The sequence below is a fragment of the Haliotis rubra genome, unplaced genomic scaffold, assembly GCF_003918875.1.
Source record: "Haliotis rubra isolate DU_JTF1 unplaced genomic scaffold, ASM391887v1 Scf87, whole genome shotgun sequence".
Taxonomy (NCBI): Eukaryota; Metazoa; Mollusca; class Gastropoda; order Lepetellida; family Haliotidae; genus Haliotis; species Haliotis rubra.
The window spans coordinates 1,716,214-1,736,671 of record NW_025767601.1 but is presented as its reverse complement, the minus strand read 5'-3'; the positions used below and the strand labels follow the sequence as shown (position 1 = coordinate 1,736,671).

General features: G+C 39.4%; 1 long non-coding RNA gene across 1 annotated transcript; it reads left to right on the top strand.

Annotated features, from left to right (window-relative positions):
* Positions 1 to 2,786: 2,786 nt before the first annotated feature.
* On the top strand, positions 2,787 to 19,459 carry LOC124263177. Its single transcript, XR_006894788.1, has 4 exons — positions 2,787 to 3,823; positions 4,584 to 4,721; positions 5,778 to 5,859; positions 19,387 to 19,459. It is a non-coding gene; the product is annotated as an uncharacterized LOC124263177 (long non-coding RNA).
* The last annotated feature ends 999 nt before the right edge of the window (positions 19,460 to 20,458 follow it).

Below are 20,458 nucleotides of genomic sequence, written 5' to 3'. Positions count from 1 at the left end.
AGACCTAACCTCTGAATAAGAATCTAAATCGAGTCTGAGTCTGAGTTTTCGTTTTACGCCGCTTTTAGCAATATTCCAGCAACATCACAGCGGGGGAAACCAGAAATTGGCTTCACACATTGTACCCATGTAGGGATTCGAACCCGGATCTTTGGCGTGACGAGCCAACGCTTTAACCACTAGGCTACCCCACCGCCCCTATCTAAATCGAAAAGGCTTTACGATTGTGTAAGGTAAGTTCCATATGGCCCTTAATTGCTTAGTCTGTGTTCAAGACCCGAGAGAATATTTTAATTAGCCCCACTCAATAATAGCATGATTCGTCAAGTTTAGATTGTCTCCGTTCTCGAATGTAAGCATTGTAAAATTGAAAGTAAGATTAAAATGATTTTATAAACATCTTTATGCAAACTTTCTTTTTAGGACTGATCAATTAATTACTTTATAATGTGGTCAACACCCACTAACCGTATAATAACTTTGTTGGTGTTCCACACAGATCTTGCACCTTGGTCATCTAGTGTCCAAGTGACATTGTGGGCTGCAAGTTTCCCAACAGTAAAATGTTAGGCAGTAGGGGCGCTTGACCGACCCACATGAGGCGATGACAGCATGGAGATAGGACAGGGCTTAACAGGAGGGCCAATAATTATGCCTTCCACTTATAGCGTTATCTGATGGTTGTATGATGTGACTTCTAATTGGTAATGACCCAAGCACGTGTAGCCCCAATGCAGATGTTCTTAGTCTCTGAATCTCTGGTCTCCCTAGGGCTCCTTTTCAATATAAATGGGCTTGTTTGTTACTATCAAAATTATATATATTCAGAGACTAAGCCTTAGTCTAGTGCCAGACGAAGCCTTAGTTTTACAACATCAGACAAGTTGAACATTCGTCATCTGAGTGAGGTTGCATACGATCTGTATGTTCGATGACCAACTTCATGTTAATTGGTATGTGGTCAACTGGACAGGACGTTGATCTTTTTCTTAACTGAACCGTGACATTTGACACAAGGGTCGACGTCCTGTGCAGACGCCAGAAAAAGTGAACTGTAAGCAAATCGATGACAGTGCGAAATCCCCAGGATTGACAGGTTGAGTGCAAAATATACACTGGCGTGCTTTTAGCACCTTCAGAACCGCTGTGGAGGTGTGGTACAGATTCTTGTAACACAACAGCATCTGTTCCTACAGGTATCATGTGGGGTTTTTAGATACATATTCATTTTGCGATATTATGCGATATACTTATCAACATATGATGTATATTTAATTTAATATTTTTTTCTCTCGTCACGCTGAATCCCGGGTTCGATTCCCCACATGGGTATAATGTGTGAAGCTCATTTCTGGTGTCCCCCGACATGATATTGCTGGGATATTGCTAAAAGCGGCGTAAAACTAAACTCACTCACTCTCTATTCTAGCATCTCCGGCATTTGTTGTCGACGTTACGGAACTTTGGGCATGTTCGATTTTACCTCTTTCTGTGACGATTTTAAAGACCATCATACGAGTTTGGCTCACGGTCACAGCAACGAGAGTCTCCAGCTTTCAAAAGGTGACACATTTCATTGACACTTTAGCTCAGTACTCTTGCCCATTTGATGGTTTTGAAAAGTGTTGAGATTTTATTCACAGTTCTTAATAGTTGCTGGACGGTGGGGTAGATTAATGGTTAACTGATCACACCCAAGACCCGGGTTCTATTCCCCACATGGGTACAATGTGTGAAGCCCATTTTTAGTGTCCCCATTCTTGATTTTGCAAGAATATTGCTAAAAGCGGCATACAACTTAACTCACTCACTCACTTGACAGTTGCTGGACCCTTATTTAAACCGGTCGAGCTAAGACAAACTTAACATGAAATTCCATCTTCTGTCCATTATACACTTTTCGCATTAGTTTCACATTTACTACTGATTATGGTTTAATTATCGTAAATAACGGGTTCGGGTGGTCAGGTCCCCTGACTTGGTTCAAGCATGGCAGTGTAGACCGATGCTCAAGATGTCAATCACTGGATTATCTTGTCCAGACTCGATTATTTCCAACTACATGGCTGGACGTTTTTGAGTACGGCGTTAAAAGAAAGAAACAAAACAAAATCAGGCAACATAGTATTTGCTAACTGAGGCAAAAATGTTTTCGGGATTGTATTACCTGACATTTCAGTTCGAAATTGTGCATTTTCAGTATTGTAGATCAACATCCTGTTCAATAGTTATGATGTGTCATGAAACAGCAAGACATTGTAGCATATTAATTGGCAGATGTTATCGCTGTGATCAGGGTGTTCCAGAGCAATTATCTTGATCAGTAATGTCACAAGTTGCCGTCTATATAAGAATGGCACATTGTGAACAGTGAGAACATCATCATCTGTTATCCAGCAAGGTAAGAAAAACTTCATTATTTCCAAATATTCACTTCTTGCTAAATATTAACAAGTAATTATAATTTTTCTTTGGCATGGTACAATGTATGTAAATACTAAAATAATTCTTCATCTAATTGAAAGTGGATTTTGTAACCGAAGGGATTTGAACGTTCTGGGCCATATCTCTCTAAATGAAGAGAGTTTTATTAATGTCAACTTCTTAAAGGCCATAGAGGCCACGAACTATCTTTAAATGACGCACCCATCAAAGTTATGAAGGAAGCTTTTTTGCCTTGGTCTCATCATTGGCTCGTATTTAACTTCCTGCTACACATTAAATAGATAAAGGCCTCAAGGCACTTGACTTGTTGAAAGTCGTTTCAAATGCAGAGTGGGGAGGGGACCAAACTACCCTAAAGCATCCCCAAACTGCTTGATTGTGTCCACTACCAAGGTCTGGGACTTTGTCGCTATTATGAGGAACACGACTTTTCGGTGTATATGCTTATACCTTCATCAGGTGAATGTAACCTGATTTACTTTTAAGAAGTGAAGTAGTAAATAGTAATTACCTACGGTTTTGAAATGTAAACTATATCATGTAGCGGTTTGGTTAATCGTCTCACTTGCATTACTCATCTTGTTCTTGTTCAAAGTCATTTGATGTGTTAGACGCAAATAGACCGTTAAAGGTTCAAATTTCCTAAAACTAAAAAAGAATAGAATAGCACAGTACACAATACCATCAAAGGTATGAGATATGTCGCTACCACTAATTAAACGTCGAATCCTCGATGCCTCAATTTAACAGTGCAGTTGTAAAACTTTCTTCAAGATCATTAAGTATTGGTTTCGGAAGATTCATACAATATGTGGAAGGTTTTGTCATTTTGAATATTTAATTATGTTGTTCTTGATATCAAACATGAGTGTAAAAATTGCATCACTAACTACCAATTATATATAAGTTTTGATATAATTTCGACTAATGAATAGATTATGTAATGTCTATTCGTAAAGAATGCCTCACAAACACAGTTATACTGACATGCCAGAATTTATTCTGACCTTTAAAGATATCGGGTTGGTCTTTAGCCAACTATATTTGTTCGCTAACTTGATCCATCAGTGTCATCGTATCACAGCTTGGTAGACCAATGCTCATGATGTCAATCACTGAATCGTCTGGTCCAGGTTCGATTATTTACAGACCACTGTCAGACCATGTCACAGTTTAACATGGGCAGCTCACTTTAACACAATGTACTACCTTTGTGCTGTTTTATGTTTCTATTTACAATTTCAGATGCGTTTTCTGCTACTGGTTGTTGTTGTGGCGCTGACTGTGACGGATGTATCAGGCGGCAGGTGGTGGAGAGGAGTTAAGACAGGGGCGCGCCGTATATGGGATGAACACAAGGGAACGATAATACAACACGGTACCTTCCATGATGGAATTGTAAATGCTAAAGGTCCCTATGGATTAGTTATAACGCTAGTATTATCAGGAAGGGAGATTGTGCCCCTGTGATATGGTTGTCAAGAGATGTTGAATCAGGGCAGATCTCTGTCTGGGGCAGTGAGTGTACGCAGGGGAAACTTTTACACAAATTTAGCTCTTTGAATTTCTTTCTTTCAGGCATGATCACAAAGAAGGCCCGGTTCGATTCCCCACATGGGTATTATGTGTGAGGCCCATTTGTGGTGTCCCCTGCTGTAATACAGCTGGAATATTGCTAAAAGTGGCGAAACCCAACCGTAGAGTTGTGTAGCTAAAATATTCTGAACCTAACCACGTATATTTGTTGTTTTTGTTGAGTGTTTAACGCCACAGTCAACAATATTTCATACGGTGACATGTGTCTGCCAAGGCAGCAAGCCTGAACACCCGGTCCCGTTAGTCGCCTCTTCAGACCAATTCTAACCCGTATCTTCTCGGGTCTAACTACGATTTAGTACAGTCGTCACAGAAAACATGTATCAAGAGCAATACTCCCAGTGCTTGTATGCTGCCTTATATAACAAAATGCTTGCTTCCAACTTCATCATTGCAGATGAATCATTGTTTTTAATCCACCCCTAGAATCATTCTATTACACATAGGCAGTCTTTGTAAAGCAATACTTGGTATCATCAGTCAAAGGTTTATTTTGATTCTTGAATCGCACATCAAATGATAACTGTTTCCATATACACCAGGCGTAAAGTTACTCCTCGGTGGACGAAGTATTGACGACGTTGATCAGAACGGCGATGGTGTCCTGACTAGATCCGAACTGCAGCAGCACATGCATGAACGTGAAGTTGATGATTTGCTGGACATGCTAGATGAAAACGGTAGGTTTACTTACATACGAAATAACTCTATTATACCTATTTTTCAATCTACAGAAGTTAGAGCGTTAAATATCCCATTCATTACGAAGAATTTCTCCCCAAGAAACGTTTATTTTATCATAACCATGTCACATTCAAATGAGATCTTTACATCACTGTGATAAGTTATTCCGTGCAAATTAGTTGTCTGGACACAAGATCAGCTGAAGCTTTATCTAACGTTGACCACTACATGTTAAATACAGAACGTCAATGCAAAAGAATACCCAGTCTTGACTATCATCAGAAACAAATTCAGTTTGGCTACAAGGAAAAAATAGCTGTGAAAATTATGTGAATGAATCTGTGAAAATCAGCGATGACACCAGGTGTTGGTGAAAGAATTAATGAGCTCTTGGGCCAATCAATTGTCAGCATTCTAAAACAATTCGGCATCACTTTTGCGCCAAGTCTATTGTTTCTTTTGTATGTGAACAATACCATCACCGAACAACGTACTGAATGTATGAATTATCCACGCTATTATAACGTCAATATTCTCTGTATTCGCAACTGATAATGTTAGTTCGTTTTCGGGATACAGAAATCGGATATGCTTGATTGAGTGCTTGCTGTGACACGTACCTAAACTTTAGGAATATCAAACAGATTAGCCGATTACAAAAGCTCAATTTTTCATTGGAACAGAAGAGTATGGTGCTTCCTAGAAACATTTCTTGAAATCAAAGCTCATGTGTTTATAACAAGAGATCTTCAGGATAAGAAGTACCCATGGGAGTAAATGGTTTGACTTATGAAAGATTGACCATATCTTTCATCTCACAAATCAATCCGTTGGCAACCATGAGCACGCCCTGTGTGCTTAGCAAATTTATGATGCAGTGTCTCTATATTTTCAATCCCCAACGCTGGAATTTGATCATGCAATAAATGTTTTCAGAACTATTGTGTTGTTTATGCGGGTTAGGAGTTTGAGGTTTCCGTATATACATGTACTTGAATTACCTGTGTTACATGCACTGTTCATATACATGACTATGTGTGACAATTTTGTAGGTGAGGGACAGGTAACGCGTGACGTTCTGGAAAGGTACGCAAACGAAGCACTCCTCAATACAAACCAATAAGACCGTCGGAGGTATGTGTTTATGTTGTGTGTCAAACCCTTGTGGTGTGATTGTGTTTATAGAATTAGAACTGAATTGATAAACGCATTATAAAATCACTTTTCTTATTTCACAAGTTATCAAAACAGATATCAACATATGCTGAACCACTATGTTGAAACACTTTTGTTAGTAGAAACATACGCATTTGTTCAATATGTGTTTTCTGTTGCAGGTACCGAAGTAACTGGGCATGTTATTCGCATTTCGATTTCAAATAAAGTGACGACACTTCACTGATTCCTTTTCAACTTATCTTTTGTGTAAATAATGACATGTTCAAATAGTTGTACTTATTAGCCGAGTTCGAGTTTACATGTAGTAGTTACTTTTGCAGTGGAAAATGTGTGCATGATGGGTGACGTTCCCATAGCCTATAACCTAAACGTTTTAATATAGTATAGTACTTAATCTCACAGGTATTAACCATTTCACTGACGACATCTGAACACATCCATATCTGCTGGTCATACTCCTGCACGGATGAGGAGGTTTATCAGCAGTCGGTTATTATGATCGATCTGTTATAGATGACTCTCTTGACATTTGTGCCAGATGCTGCCGTTTCTGGTCGCAGTAATCTCCTTGAAATGAAAGATAGCGCAGCGGTTCTGTAACTACAGTCTCCATGTGTCTTACTTAAATGTCAGAAGCTATTGACACCTGTTGTTATATTTAACATTTTACAAACCATTCCAATCAAAAGTAAAAGAGATGACGTTAGTAGAGTTAATTAAGCTAAGTTTTAATGGTTGTTTCTGTTTTGTATATTATTTGTTCAACGACGCACAAAGCAATATTCCAGGTATATAGCGGTGGTCTGTAAATAATCGAGTCTGGACCAGACAATCCAGTGATCAACATCATGAGCATTGATCTAAGCAACTGGATACGATGACATGTGTCAACCAATTCAGCAAGCCTGACCACCCAGAATACACGCTTCACTGGACTTTAGGGTAACATTTGCTCCAACAGAAAAGCAGTATGTATTTTACTGGCGGATCAATCGCTACTGAACTAGTTTTCATTTGTATGCTTTTATTAATCAGAATATTGCAAATGACACCATTCAGTTCCTGTTGATTGGAGTTTGATGTTCAATAAGTGATGTTATTGAAATGGTCTAACACCATTAATCTCTTGCACGTTCTCGGCGCTCTCTTGTATTTTAAAAACATAAATCAGTTGCACCATACACCACTATGAAAGGGAGTAAACAGATCTGGTTACTGAGCCTTGCAACAGACACCGTGTATGATGGAAGCTTCTAGAACAGTTATTGACTAATCCGTCCGATATAAAACTTTCGAGATGTTATACATCTATTTAAATGCACTGTAGCACGTCTCCCTCAGCCGAAAGTAAATGACGACAAGCAGTTTTGTAAAGATCCTATTTTTAATTATACATCATCACAATGTAGATACTTAAGTATCCCTTTGATGGCTTCAGTTTATATATCGTGACTGTTGTGACTCGTGATTAATGGTCAATCTCTTGCGTTTTCAGTTTAGAATAGAAAAATTTGGAGTGCATGTGTGGATTTGGGACCTCTAAACTCTACTTCAAATTGAACATTATTGAAATTAAGACATTTTTTCTAAGCTATTCACGTTACTATCCTTAAGGGAGCCCCCATCATGCACACATTTTCCACTGCAAAAGGAATCTACTACATGTAAACTCGAACTCGGCTAATAAGTACAACTATTTGTCATTATTTACACAAAAGATAAGTTGAAAAGGAATCAGTGAAGTGTCGTCACTTTATTTGAAATCGAAATGCGAATAACATGCCCAGTTACTTCGGTACCTGCAACAGAAAACACATATTGAACAAATGCGTATGTTTCTACTAACAAAAGTGTTTCAACATAGTGGTTCAGCATATGTTGATATCTGTTTTGATAACTTGTGAAATAAGAAAAGTGATTTTATAATGCGTTTATCAATTCAGTTCTAATTCTATAAACACAATCACACCACAAGGGTTTGACACACAACATAAACACATACCTCCGACGGTCTTATTGGTTTGTATTGAGGAGTGCTTCGTTTGCATACCTTTCCAGAACGTCACGCGTTACCTGTCCCTCACCTACAAAATTGTCACACATAGTCATGTATATGAACAGTGCATGTAACACAGGTAATTCAAGTACATGTATATACGGAAACCTCAAACTCCTAACCGCATAAACAACACAATAGTTCTGAAAACATTTATTGCATGATCAAATTCCAGCGTTGGGGATTGAAAATATAGAGACACTGCATCATAAATTTGCTAAGCACACAGGGCGTGCTCATGGTTGCCAACGGATTGATTTGTGAGATGAAAGATATGGTCAATCTTTCATAAGTCAAACCATTTACTCCCATGGGTACTTCTTATCCTGAAGATCTCTTGTTATAAACACATGAGCTTTGATTTGCACAAGAAATGTTTCTAGGAAGCACCATACTCTTCTGTTCCAATGAAAAATTGAGCTTTTGTAATCGGCTAATCTGTTTGATATTCCTAAAGTTTAGGTACGTGTCACAGCAAGCACTCAATTAAACATATCCGATTTCTGTATCCCGAAAACGAACTAACATGATGAGTTGCGAATACAAAGAATATTGACGTTATAATGGCGTGGATAATTCAAACATTCAGTAATTTGTTCTGATAAGTGTTAATTGGCACGGCTCCCACGGCCAAAAGCTATGAAAATACACAATGCCATTTTAGAAAGTGGTCAAATGTAACATATGTTATATTTGGGATTACACTTTCTTAGTAAAGTACAAATTCTTGTACTTTTGGGTTGAGTCCCATCCGGGATTCGAACCCGCATTGGCATTGTGTATTTTCATAGCTTTCGGCCGTGGGAGCCATGCCAATTAACACTTGTCAGAGGGGTACACAAAGTCCGCAGTCTAGACTACCAGTTGTCCGACTTCCATTTTGTGGAAGCCGCGGTGGATGAGCGGTTTAGGCGTCTGACTTTGTCTGCTGGGGATTAGGTGCCTGAATTTGAGGGTGCGGGTTCGAATCCAGGATTGGACTCAACCCCAAAGAACTAAAATTTGTACTTTACTAAGAAAGTGTAATCCCAAATATAACATATGTTATATTTTTTCCTTGTAGCCAAACTGAATTTGTTTCTGATGATAGTCAAGACTGGGAATTCTTTTGCATTGACGTTCTGTATTTAACATATGGTGGTCAACGTTAGATAAAGCTTCAGCTGATCTTGTGTCCAGACAACTAATCTGCATGGAGAAACTTATCACAGTGATGTACAGATCTCATTTGAATGTGACATGGTTATGATAAAATAAACGTTTCTTGGGGAGAAATTCCCCGTAATGAATAGGATATTTAACGCTCTAACGTCCGTTGCTTGAAAAATGGGTATAATAGAGTTATTTTGTATGTAAGGAAACCTACCGTTTTCATCTAGCATGTCCAGCAAATCATCAACTTCACGTTCATGCATGTGCTGCTGCAGTTCGGATCTAGTCAGGACACCATCGCCGTTCTGATCAACATCGTCAATGCTTCGTCCCCCGAGGAGTAACTTTACGCCTGGTGTATATGGAAACAGTTATCATTTGATGTGCGATTCAAGAATCAAAATAAACTTTTGACTGATGATACCAAATATTGCTTTACAAAGACTGCCTATGTGTAATAGAATGATTCTAGGGGTGGATTAAAAGCAATGATTAATCTGCGATGATGAAGTTGGAAGCAAGCATTTTGTTATATAAGGCAGCATACAAGCACTGGGAGTATTTCTCTTGATACATGTTTTCTGTGACGACTGTACTAAATCGTAGTTGGACCCGAGAAGATACGGGTTAGAATTGGTCTGAAGAGGTGACTAACGGGACCGGGTGGTCAGACTTCCTGGCTTGGCAGACACATGTCACCGTATGAAATATTGCTGACTGTGGCGTTAACACTCAACAAAAACAACAAATATACGTGGTTAGGTTAAGAATATTTTAGCAAAACAACTCTACGGATCGGTTTCCCCACTTTTAGCAATATTCCAGCTATATTACAGCAGGGGACACCACAAATGGGCCTCACACATAATACCCATGTGGGGAATCGAACCCGGGCCTTCTTTGTGATCATGCCTGAAAGAAAGAAATTCAAAGAGCTAAATTTGTGTAAAAGTTTCCCTTGCGTACACTCACTGCCCCAGACAGAGATCTGCCCTGATTCAACATCTCTTGACAACCATATCACAGGGGCACAATCTCCCTTCCTGATAATACTAGCGTTATAACTAATCCATAGGGACCTTTAGCATTTACAATTCCATCATGGAAGGTACCGTGTTGTATTATCGTTCCCTTGTTATCATCCCATATACGGCGTACCCCTGTCTTAACTCCTCTCCACCACCTGCCGCCTGATACATCCGTCACAGTCAGCGCCACAACAACAACCAACAGCAGAAAACGCATCTGAAATTGTAAATAAAAACATAAAACAGCACAAAGGTAGTACATTGTGTTAAAGTGAGCTGCCCATGTTAAACTGTGGCTTGGTCTGACAGTGGTCTGTAAATAATCGAACCTGGACCAGACGATTCAGTGATTGACATCATGAGCATTGGTCTACCAAGCTGTGATACGATGACACTGATGGATCAAGTTAGCGAACAAATATAGTTGGCTAAAGACCAACCCGATATCTTTGAAGGTCAGAATAAATTCTGGCATGTCAGTATTACTGTGTTTGTGAGGCATTCTTTACGAATAGACATTACATAATCTATTCATTAGATGCAATTTTTACACTCATGTTTGATATCAAGAACAACATAATTAAATATTCAAAATGACAAAACCTTCCACATATTGTATGAATTTTCCGAAACCAATACTTAATGATCTTGAAGAAAGTTTTACAACTGCACTGTTAAATTGAGGCATCGAGGATTCGACGTTTAATTAGTGGTAGCGACATATCTCATACCTTTGATGGTATTGTGTACTGTGCTATTCTATTCTTTTTTAGTTTTAGGAAAATCTTGAACCTTTAACGGTCTATTTGCGTCTAACACATCAAATGACTTTGAACAAGAACAAGATGAGTGATGCAAGTGAGACGATTGACCAATCCGTTACATGATATAGTTTACATTTCAAAACCGTAGGTAATTACTATTTACTATTTCACTTCTTAAAAGTAAATCAGGTTACATTCACCTGATGAAGGTATAAGCATATACACCGAAAAGTCGTGTTCCTCATAATAGCGACAAAGTCCCAGACCTTGCAGGTAGTGGACACAATCAAGCAGTTAGGGGATGCTTTAGGGTAGTTTGGTCCCCTCTCCACTCTGCATTTGACTTTCAACAAGTCAAGTGCCTTGAGGCCTTTGTCTATTTAATGTGTAGCAGGAAGTTAAATACGAGCCAATGATGAGACCAAGGAAAAAGGCTTCCTTCACAACTCTGATGGGTGCTTCATTCAAAGATAATTCGTGGCCTTTATGGCCTTTAAGAAGTTGACATTAATAAAACTCTCTTCATTTAGAGAGATATGGCCCAGAACGTTCAAATCCCTTCGGTTACAAAATCCACTCTCAATTAGATGAAGAATTATTTTAGTATTTACATACATTGTACCATGCCAAAGAAAGAATATAATTACGTGTTAATATTTAGCAAGAAGTGAATATTTGGAAATAATGAAGTTTTTCTTACCTTGCTGGATAACAGATGATGATGTTCTCACTGTTCACAATGTGCCATTCTTATATAGACGGCAACTTGTGACATTACTGATCAAGATAATTGCTCTGGAACACCTTGATCACAGCGATGACATCTGTCAATTAATATGTTACAATGTCTTGCTGTTTCATGACACATCATAACTATTAAACAGGATGTTGATCTACAATACTGAAAATGCACAATTTCGAACTGAAATGTCAGGTAATACAATCCCGAAAACATTTTTGCCTCAGTTAGCAAATACTATGTTGCCTGATTTTGTTTTGTTTCTTTGTTTAACGCCGTACTCAAAAACGTCCAGCTATGTAGTTGGAAATAATCGAGATAATCCAGTGATAGACAGCAATAGCAATATTCTTGCAAAATCATGAATGGGGACACTAAAAATGGGGTTCACACATTGTACCCATGTGGGGAATAGAACCCGGGTCTTGGGTGTGATCAGTTAACCATTAATCTACCCCACCGCCCAGCAACTATTAACAACTGTCAATAACATCTCAACACTTTTCAAAACCATCAAATGGGCAAGAGTACTGAGATAAAGTGTCAATGAAATTTGTCACCTTTTGAAAGCTGGAGACTCTCGTTGCTGTGACCGTGAGCCAAACTCGTATGTTGGTCTTTAAAATCGTCACAGAAAGAGGTAAAATCGAACATGCCCTAGCAATATTCTTGCAAAATCATGAATGGGGACACTAAAAATGGGCTTCACACATTGTACCCATGTGGGGAATAGAACCCGGGTCTTGGGTGTGATCAGTTAACCATTAATCTACCCCACCGTCCAGCAACTATTAAGAACTGTGAATAACATCTCAACACTTTTCAAAACCATCAAATGGGCAAGAGTACTGAGCTAAAGTGTCAATGAAATGTGTCACCTTTTGAAAGCTGGAGACTCTCGTTGCTGGACCGTGAGCCAAACTCGTATGTTGGTCTTTAAAATCGTCACAGAAAGAGGTAAAATCGAACATGCCCTAAGTTCCGTAACGTCGACAACAAATGCCGGAGATGCTAGAATAGAGAGTGAGTGAGTTTAGTTTTACGACGTTTTTAGCAATATTCCAAATGTTCGGGGTCATACCACAGATGGACATCTGAGTATAAACCACAACCATAGCGAAGATTGTAATAACGAGATCGAGCCACTTCATCATATCTCGTCGATTTCATTGCATCATCTACATTTTATATTACATTGTGATGCAAAATCACAATTTGACGGTTACGCGTGGGAAGTGACTGGTCCTGAGCAACAGACACAGAGCCTCCTGTTTCACTCAGCGAGGTTTCTCGTCTTCCCAACACAATGCACATAAACATGGAGACCTTTGTCTTGAATGGTTTCGTATGGATTTCACTTGGTTTACATTTCCTTGTTTCACCTAATTTAATCTGGGGCTTAGCCCTTGCTGGTAGATATATCTGTGGCTCAGCCCTGGGAATGTACCCTCCCTATCTGTGTCCATAGTGAAGAGGCGTACACACCATCACGCCAATTGTATTATCATTGAATTTGATTATATTATTCAGTGTATGTGATTGATTACTGATTTGTGACCCTTGATTGGTACAAGTGCGGTATGCTCATGCGCCACACTGACGCTTATGTGTTGTTTGAGGGATCCTAAAAAATCCATTCTATGACTGTATATTAAACGACTATGGAATATATCATCCTGATGTATACATAACAGAAGTCAAGAAACAAATCCAGAGAATCTTGATATTGGCCATGTGGTGGAAGGTATATCATGCTCCCGTAGAGCGGGCGTCATCGCCGTCACACGTAGATTATTGATTTATTACACTGGGGTTGTGCAGCTGGTATTAAGCTCTCGCCCACAACACAGACGGTCATATACTAGCCACATAAAGAAACTGTGCATTGTCAAAATATGATCCCAGTTAATAAGTACGATAACAATGTCAAAGGTACATATAAACTTTAATGGAGGGATCATGAGACCATAACAAGTCGGGAGAATTTCAATTGAAAAGTCAATCACAATGACGTCACGAGTCCACAAGCGGGACAGGGGTCAAACGACCATGTCACAAGCTCAATAACGGGTATGTCCACCATCGGCATTGAGAACAGCAGTGCATCGACGACGCATAGAGCCTATCAAACGTGCAAGGAACGTGTGGGATGTCACGCCAGATTCTCTCAAGTTCTGTTGCAAGGTCAAGGACGTTATCTGGCGGATGAGGAAGACGGCGTAGACGTCGATCCATCTCGTCCCAAACATGCTCTATCGGGGAGAGATCCGGTGAATTTGCAGGCCAATGCAGTAAGTCAACGTTGTGGTGTTGCAAGAAAACCATAGCAACCCTTGCCGTATGAGGGCGGGCATTGTCCTGTTGGAATGTTAACCCAGGGCCATGACGTTGCAGAAAAGGAATTGCCACAGGTCGAAGAATCTGATCCCTGTAGCCCACACCAGTAAAGTTGCCCTGAACAATCACCAAAGGAGTTCTTTGGCGTGCTGTTATTCCACCCCAAATCATCAGGGAACCTCACCAAAGCGATTCCTCTCCAAGACACAGGCCTATGCATAACGTTCTCCCACGCGTCTATAGGCACGGTGACGTCCATCACTATGGGAAATGTTAAACCTGGACTCATCTGTAAAAACAACATTTCTCCACCAAAACAAGGGTCTGCAGACATGATTTCGGCACCACATTCGGCGAGCTTGTCGATGACGTTGCGTCAGGATAGGCCGTATGGTGGGACGTCGTGGTCTGATCCCATGATGACGTAAACGTTGTCGAACTGTGTTGGGGTGGATACAGCGAAGTCCTGGGATGGTTCGGGCAGTCATCACTGCAGTCTAAAACCTGTGGCGAAGATGGGTCACCCTTATCCATCTGTCCTGTCTTGTCGTTGTTACACGTGGACGTCATTTGTGTTCTGGTAGCGTCTCACCAGTGCAGAAATGGTGTTCCGGTGGCAGTGGAAATGTGCAGCCACTTGTCGTTGAGACATTCCCCCACGGACCATCCCAATGGCCTCATGACGTTGTGCAGACGTGAGCCTTGGCATGCTATGCGTTTCATTAGCCGTTTCATTTTTTGAACGATCGCAAGGGCAGGGGTTGAGCTTTCCAAAGTGACAGTATTGTGTGGCATTCATTTGCTCTGTTTCTCTTTCCCGGAATGCACGTGCAACAACGTATTGCACGTCTCAAGGACGAACCCACAGACGTCACGGAACGTGGCACGTTCATGCATGTTGGATACATGTCACTAATCTCTGAGTTTAAATCCTTGTGTCTACACAGATGTGATAAATTTCGATTATAAATTTTTTGTATGCACAGTTTCTTTATGTGCCTAGTATACATAAAGCAATAAAGTGACATTTTCTCTTCAAGTAATACACATCGGCCATTTTCATTCATTTGGGTTACTCTTCAGTTCTGGGTGATCCCGGGTTTCATAAACCTTCATGTATAATTCACGGGATTCGCTACCCGGTCCAAAACATCAATTTATAATTTTAAAGCCATCATAATCGCGGTTAAGGTGAGGTTAGATTATGTCTTGCCAGGGGGCAGAAGAACCTATAATATTCTCTCTCAACGAGTTATTAAACTAGGGGCATTATATTGAATCTCTAAAACGGAGCCAAGGGCTTATTCACACGGAGGGACATGACGAATGGCTTTTAATCATAGACCCTTGACATTGACCACCTCGCGGAACAGCAGCCGTCTGTAGAGAACAGGATGTATAGGTGACAGGCAATAAATCTGAATTCAGCGACTCCTGGTGCTGGTAGCTATGCACAGTGAATAGCTCAGATAAGTAATGTCATGATGCCATTTTTTGAATAAAACAATCAATTAAGCGTTGCCTAAAATGACAACAAAACGTACTAGCGTCAAAACATCCTGGGTCAGACCAAACATATCCAAAACCATATATAAATAAACCATTTTTAACATGGAACACCCAGTTTATGACGCCATTATTACACTGTGACAACAGCAATTCACAGATTACTTTAAGGAGACAATTTGATGTAGATTGCAGTTTGAGCCAGTATTTTACAACCCTTATATATCCATTAATATACAAAGGAAAACGACCCAGTTCATCATATACAGCCATATTAGTAACATTGTGATGAACTTTAAGGATATTTTTACAAAATTTTAAATGTACACGTTCAATTTCAATTGCGTTTTGCAAACCCCAGACTTCACAACCATAGTGCATAGTAGATGTAACAAAGAATCAAACAGACCACAACATGTTTTCAGCAGAAAGGTGACTATTTCTAATGTTATGGAGCAGAACATTCATAGCTTTTGAACCTTTACCAGCTAACAATTTTTGAGTAAATCTGAAATTACCTGTGTATGTAATCATATTACCTAAGTAGTTAAATTCATCCACAGTCTCAAGCGGCATAGTATTTAAATACCAATGCTCATCCTGGTTTAATTTTCGTCTTTTGCGGAAAACCATCACTTTTGTCTTCATAATGTTAACTTGTAGGCCCCAGTCACTACAGTATTCATGCAAACTATCCAGAGAATGTCCGCTCGGCGATTCAGCAAACAAGATAATGTCATCAGCAAACAATATAAGGAACAGATTGACATATTCAATCCAAAGACCACTATCGACGTTTCTTGGAGCTTCATTTCGAGATCTTCCATGAACAAGGAAAATAATATGGGAGACATGACCTCGCCCTGTTTTATACCAACAGTAACATGGAAGTAGTCAGAGATATTACCTTTATATCTAACGCAAGCTTTAACCTCGGCATACATAGCCTATATAATAGTCCACATTTTACCACGTATTCCCAAGTTATGTAATTTAACAACAGGCCATCTCTGTAGACAGTATCAAACGCCTTTGAAAGGTCAACAAAACAACAATAAAGGCGTGCATTTTCTTGTAGATAGCTGCTGACAAGTCCTTGGAGTACAAATAATGCATCCACGGTAGAATAACCATGTTTGAATCCAAACTGGGCACCTGAAATGACGTTATATTTATCAACCAATACCATAAGTCTGTTATTCAATACAGATGAAAACACTTTTGCAAAAGCACTATTAATTGTGATGCCGCGATAGTTCGATGTTAAATGAGCATCTCCGTTTTTATGTAGAGGAATGATAACTTTAATGCAGTGTTAAAGACAAAAGAGACAAACATGAAAAACAAACAAAACAAACGAAAATAACCCAAATAAAAAAATAAAACAAAACAAACCAAAAAAAGAACAACAAAAAAAGCCAACCACCCCCCAGGGTATTGTATTGTCTCAGCTTTATCGGTATTGTATTGCCTTTCATTTTGAGTGAGTGAGTGAGTTTAGTTTTACGCCGCACTCAGCAATATTCCATCTATATGGCGGCGTTCTGTAAATAATCGAATCCGGACCAGGCAATCCAGTGAACAACAGCATGAGCATTCTTCTACACTATTGGAAACCGATGACATGTGTCAACCAAGCCAGCGAGCCTGACCACCAGATCCCGTTAGTCGCCTCTTACGACAAGCATGGGTTACTGAAGATCAATCTTCTTACCCGGACCTTCATATCAGGGGTATATTTCAATTTGAGATTGTGCATTTTCAGTATTGTAGATCAACATCCAGTTTGATAGTTATGATGTGTCATGGAACAACAAACATTGTAACATAATAATTGGCAGATGTTATCGCTGTGATCAGGGTGTTCCAGAGCAATTATCTTGATCAGAAATGTCACAAGTTGCCGTCTATGTAAGAATGGAACATTTTGAACAGTGAGTACATCATCATCTGTTATCCAGCAAGGTAAGAACAACTTCATTATGTAAAAAGATTCACTTCTTGCTAAATATTAACACGTAATTATATTTTGTGCTTTGACATGGTACAATGTATGTAAAGACAATTAGGTGTTCATCTAATTGAGAGTGGATTTTGTAACCGAAGGGATTTGAACATTCTGGGCCATATCTCTCTTAATGAAGAGAGTTTTGTTAATGTCAACTTCTTTATTGTTAGGAACAACCCATAAAGACCACAAACTATCACCCATCAAAGTTGCGATGGAATCTTTCTACCTTGGTCTCATCTTTGACTCCCATTTAACCTTCTGCCACATATTAAATAGCTAAAGGCCTGAAGGCACTTGACTTGTTGAAAGTCGTTTCAGATTCAGAGTGAGGAGGGGATCAACTACCCTCCTTCACTTATATAGATCACTGGTCAGATTGAAACTTGATTACGGCTCCATCGTATATGGTGGGGCCTGTAAAGACCTCAAACTACTTGAATCTGTCCACTACCAAGGTCTGAGACATTGTCACTATTATGAGGAGCACTATCTTTCGGAGTATATGCTTACTCCTTCATCAGGTGAATGTAACCTGATTTACTTTTAAGAAGTGAAATAGTAAATAGTAATTACCTACGGTTTTGAAATGTAAATCGTATCATGTAGCGCATTGGTTATTCGTCTCATTTGCATTACTCACTTTCTTCTTGTTCAAAGTCATTTGTATTAGGCGCAAATAGACCGTTAAAGGTTCAAGTCGCTCAAAAACAAAAAATAAACATAGCATAGCATACCATAGCATACCATAGCATTGTGAGAGAGGTATGCGAGTTGCTACCGCTAATTATAAGTCGAATTACAAGCAAAGAGCAAAGCAAAGAAACACACGAACTCTTTAATCCGATACTTGAGGTTTGAGCTTGTGGACGCTTATACTGGAACTTGCATATATGGCTGCTTGGACTTGTAAGTATTTGCGCCGGTTTTACAATACTGGCTCACTATAATACCGTGCCACAGCTTAACATGGACAGCTCACTTTGACACAATGAACTACCTTTGTGCTGTATCAGAGTACCGTATCAGAGTAAATGGTTTGACGTATGATTGATTGATCTTGTCTTTCATCTGACAAATCAATCCGTTCGAAAACATTGCGCGCCCTGTGTGGTTTAGTGCAGTGCCTCTTTATTTTCAATCCCCAACACATGAATTTGATTCTGCAATAAACAGTTTTAGAGCTATTGTGTTGTTTATCCGGCTAAGAGTTTGAGGCTTCAGTATATCCATGTACTTGAATTATCTATGTCACATGTTCTGTTCATATACCTGACTATGTCTGACAATGTTGTAGGTGAGGGACAGGTAATGCGTGACGTTCTGGAAATGTGCGCAAACGAAGCACTCCTCAATACAAGCCAATAAGACCGTCGAAGGTACGTGTTTATGTATTGTGTCTAACCCTTATAGCGTAATTGTGTTTACTGAATTAGAACTGAACTGATAAAAACCATTATGTCTAGCTTTTGGTTTTACAACATCACTATTCTAATTTTACAAGTTGTAATTTTAGTGAGTGAGTGAGTTTAGTTTTACGCCGCACTCAGCAATATTCCAGCTATATGGCGGCGGTCTGTAAATAATCGAGTCTGGACCAGACAATCCAGTGATCAACAGCATGAGCATCGATCTGCGCATTGGGAACCGATGACATGTGTCAACCAAGTCATCGAGCCTGACCACCCGATCCCGTTAGTCGCCTCTTACGACAAGCATAGTCGCCTTTTATGGCAAGCACATGGGTTGCTGAAGATCTATTCTACCCCGGCATCTTCACGGGTCAGTTGTAATCTTAACAGACGTAAACATATGTGTTCTATGTCCACACAGTTTTGATAAAGTACTTGTAACGTATTACGCATTTGTTAAATTTGTGTTTTCTGTTGTAGGTACTGAAGTAACTGGACATAAATCAAATGTGATCAGCAGGTCGATTTTGAATAAAGTGACGTCACTTCCAATGATATGTTTTTAGGTTATCTTTTGTGAAAATAATTGTGTGTGCTAACAAACGAACGTATGTGTCCAGTATGATGGTCATTTGTTAAGTAAACGTGAATAGCTCAGAAAGATGATATCTGAATTTCAGTAACGTTCATGTTGAAGTAGAGTTTAGAGGTCCCAAATCCACACACCCAGGAAAAATATTCTAAACTGAAAACTCAAGAGATTTATCATTAACCACGAGTCACAACAGTCACGATATATAAATTGAAACCACCAAAGGAATACTTATATATCTATATAATTATCAGGTATGGTCGACAAAAATGCATAAATCCTTTCCTGAGTGTGTATCTAATTGATCCATTGTGAAACTTTAGTGTCACAAATATACTCTTTAACAAATTAGGGGAGCCGAACTTTCAATTTGGATAGGAAGTATAAGCGTTAACTAACTTTTCAAAGACTGATATCATTTGAACGCACCACCATTTCTCTTTATCATCACCCCTAAACACAACATATGGTACACGACACAGTAGACCCATAAACGTGCATGTGGTGTCATTCTTGAATTGGCGGTTTTCAAGAAGGTCGATAACTTCAGACCATTTATTTTGACAATCATCTTGCATCTGTTGATCACACAGTTGCTAGTGTTTGTTTATAACGGTTTTATTGTTTGATTTTACAATGCGGTGTCAGCAAGGAGCTGAACGTTTACGTGCATTTGGCATGTAGCAAACAGGCACTACCCAGGGTGAAGTGGCCAACGCCTTCAATGTTTCGAAGTCGGTCGTTAACACATTTTGGAACAGGTATCAGCAAACTCAAAATGATGACGATCGACCCCGTTCAGGTTGTCCAAGGTCAACAACAAGAGTACAGGATCGTTTCATTCGGAACCAGGCTTTAATACATCGATCTGTCACGTGTCATGTTTTCGGAGGAGTCTAGATTTATCTTGGGCTTCCTTGACAGGCGTGGTCGGGTCTGGCGACGAAGAATTGAATGCCA